This window comes from Schistocerca piceifrons, unplaced genomic scaffold (genome assembly GCF_021461385.2).
Source record: "Schistocerca piceifrons isolate TAMUIC-IGC-003096 unplaced genomic scaffold, iqSchPice1.1 HiC_scaffold_48, whole genome shotgun sequence".
NCBI lineage: Eukaryota > Metazoa > Arthropoda > Insecta > Orthoptera > Acrididae > Schistocerca > Schistocerca piceifrons.
In genome coordinates, this window is record NW_025728711.1 from 52,501 (window position 1) to 56,126 (window position 3,626).

Consider the following 3,626-nt stretch of genomic DNA (forward strand, 5'->3'; position numbering starts at 1 on the left):
GCGAGCTTATGACTCGCGCTTACTGGGAATTCCTCGTTCATGGGGAACAATTGCAAGCCCCAATCCCTAGCACGAAGGAGGTTCAGCGGGTTACCCCGACCTTTCGGCCTAGGAAGACACGCTGATTCCTTCAGTGTAGCGCGCGTGCGGCCCAGAACATCTAAGGGCATCACAGACCTGTTATTGCTCAATCTCGTGCGGCTAGAAGCCGCCTGTCCCTCTAAGAAGAAAAGTAATCGCTGACAGCACGAAGGATGTCACGCGACTAGTTAGCAGGCTAGAGTCTCGTTCGTTATCGGAATTAACCAGACAAATCGCTCCACCAACTAAGAACGGCCATGCACCACCACCCACCGAATCAAGAAAGAGCTATCAATCTGTCAATCCTTCCGGTGTCCGGGCCTGGTGAGGTTTCCCGTGTTGAGTCAAATTAAGCCGCAGGCTCCACTCCTGGTGGTGCCCTTCCGTCAATTCCTTTAAGTTTCAGCTTTGCAACCATACTTCCCCCGGAACCCAAAAGCTTTGGTTTCCCGGAGGCTGCCCGCCGAGTCATCGGAGGAACTGCGGCGGATCGCTGGCTGGCATCGTTTATGGTTAGAACTAGGGCGGTATCTGATCGCCTTCGAACCTCTAACTTTCGTTCTTGATTAATGAAAACATACTTGGCAAATGCTTTCGCTTCTGTTCGTCTTGCGACGATCCAAGAATTTCACCTCTAACGTCGCAATACGAATGCCCCCGCCTGTCCCTATTAATCATTACCTCGGGTTCCGAAAACCAACAAAATAGAACCGAGGTCCTATTCCATTATTCCATGCACACAGTATTCAGGCGGGCTTGCCTGCTTTAAGCACTCTAATTTGTTCAAAGTAAACGTGCCGGCCCACCGAGACACTCAATAAAGAGCACCCTGGTAGGATTTCAACGGGGTCCGCCTCGGGACGCACGAGCACGCACGAGGCGGTCGCACGCCTTCAGCTCGCCCCACCGGCAGGACGTCCCACGATACATGCCAGTTAAACACCGACGGGCGGTGAACCAACAGCGTGGGACACAAATCCAACTACGAGCTTTTTAACCGCAACAACTTTAATATACGCTATTGGAGCTGGAATTACCGCGGCTGCTGGCACCAGACTTGCCCTCCAATAGATACTCGTTAAAGGATTTAAAGTGTACTCATTCCGATTACGGGGCCTCGGATGAGTCCCGTATCGTTATTTTTCGTCACTACCTCCCCGTGCCGGGAGTGGGTAATTTGCGCGCCTGCTGCCTTCCTTGGATGTGGTAGCCGTTTCTCAGGCTCCCTCTCCGGAATCGAACCCTGATTCCCCGTTACCCGTTACAACCATGGTAGGCGCAGAACCTACCATCGACAGTTGATAAGGCAGACATTTGAAAGATGCGTCGCCGGTACGAGGACCGTGCGATCAGCCCAAAGTTATTCAGAGTCACCAAGGCAAACGGACCGGACGAGCCGACCGATTGGTTTTGATCTAATAAAAGCGTCCCTTCCATCTCTGGTCGGGACTCTGTTTGCATGTATTAGCTCTAGAATTACCACAGTTATCCAAGTAACGTGGGTACGATCTAAGGAACCATAACTGATTTAATGAGCCATTCGCGGTTTCACCTTAATGCGGCTTGTACTGAGACATGCATGGCTTAATCTTTGAGACAAGCATATGACTACTGGCAGGATCAACCAGGGAGCTGCGTCAACTAGAGCTGAGCAGCCGGCCGCCCGGGAGTGTGTCCCGGGGGCCCGCGCGAACACGCAAGCGTCCGCTCAATCATTCTGCAAACAGGAGGAGGCTGAGCTCCCCTGCACAATACACCTCGAAACCCTCTCAGGTCCCGGCGGCGCGCAGCGCCGTCCCAAGTACTTGGTCGGGTTCGAGAGAGGCGCAATCGCCCGGAGTTAGGCGAGTAGACGCTTTCGGTGCGACCACCCGTGCTCCCAACTGAGCTTGCCGCTGCCGACAGAGGCCCGGGAGCGTGCTGTCGTGGCATTGCCGGCGGGAGACAACACGCGCCACCTACGGTGACCGGCAGCTCCAACGCCAGCGCCACAGAAGGACAAAAGCCCCACTTGGGTGCCGAAGCGAACTCTCCCAGCACAGCGCACGCGCCAACACATCCGCACAGCTGCGATACAAACCACCAGCGAGAACCGCTGGGGCGACCGAGCAGCAGACGGCGTCGCGGCGCCGAGCGCCGGGCGGCGGCGCATCCTCAACGCACACAGTCCTCAATCGGACCAGCACACTGAAGATGTCCACCGCGCTTCGCACCGGGCCCGCGAGGACCTACTTTGGCCGCACGGCGCCGCGCGCAGGGTGCGCCGGCGCGCAGCTGCGACGCCTGCCGCGTCCGTCGGCCGGCGCGCCTGCCACTGGCCGCCCCCACCAGCCGGCTGTAGCGCGTGCGCCCACGCACCGCGCGGCCAGCACGCCGGGAGGCGCCCCCTCACCGGCCGGGGACGGTCCCACCCAGCCACCGCCGCGTATCGCTTCACACCCAGATGCCGTTCAGTTTCGTCGGCATGGTGGGTATCGCTGGAACAACCGGTTAGTACCTCAACCTATCGTCGCCATCACCGATTCACCCCTAGCGAGAACAACCGCACCACAACAGGTTACCATTTGTTCATTTGCGTAACTTCACCAGAAAACGCAGGCGTCCATCGCCATTTGCAACTTCAACGATTATTGCATGCCTGTGTCAGGTGTCACGCCACACTACGTCTGCCCACATACACGCAACAAAATGTGCACGCCTAGACAATACGTGGAAGGTGGCCCCCGTACGTATGCGATGTCCATTGCTCGAACGACTGTCAACCGGCCTCTGTAGCATGTCGCAGATATGGAACGCGGTGCACCATGCCATCACGGTGTGTGAGGAGAGACGACTAGGTCCGAATACATCAACAGACAGCTCATGCTGATCGCCATCCACGGCGTCCGTTCCTCCCACACGTCTCTATGGCGTACCACACTGCAATCCAGCTCTCATAGGGAGACGACACGTAGCTGCGGTGCACAATATTTGCACTGTATGGTCCGCCGTTTTTGGGCGCAGTCGTTGTGCGGTCACACATGTGCCACGATGTATCATTCAGTACATAAGGACGAATGTGCAGTACAGATTGTGGTTCACGCGTACGACATCAGCGGACAGTTGACACAGGCCGCACCACAACGTAGCCTGAGTACGTCGCATGCGAAGGGCATTGAACATGCAAACTTCTCACCAACCAGCTTGCGAAGGCAGGGGGCAAGGTGGGGACGTGGGGAGGGGCGGCATGTACGTCCTGCTGCCATCCACATTACAGTGTACAGCAGGAGCATGTGGAAAGTGAGCAAGACTTGCAAGGTGTTTAACATGAAGCGATACACAGGGGTGCGGGCAGTGCGAGTAGCGAACTATATTGCGAGGGTTGCGGGTGGGCAACACTACAGTAATTGAACGAGTCGTATAACAATTACAGAGCAGGTTTAGGCGACAACGTGGGTTACGTTAAGGCGACAACATGGGTTAGGTTAAGGCACAACATGGGTTAGGTTAAGGCACAACATGGGTTAGGTTAAGGCACAACATGGGTTAGGTTAAGGCACAACATA

At 56.1% G+C, this 3,626-nt stretch overlaps 1 non-coding gene across 1 annotated transcript in view; it reads right to left on the minus strand.

Moving 5' to 3' along the window:
- LOC124752791 overlaps positions 1-1,712 on the minus strand; it is a 1,909-nt gene extending 197 nt beyond the window's left edge. The window contains exon 1 of the ribosomal RNA XR_007012175.1: positions 1-1,712. This exon is cut by the window's left edge and continues 197 nt beyond it. This is a non-coding gene — a ribosomal RNA (small subunit ribosomal RNA).
- Positions 1,713-3,626: the final 1,914 nt, after the last annotated feature.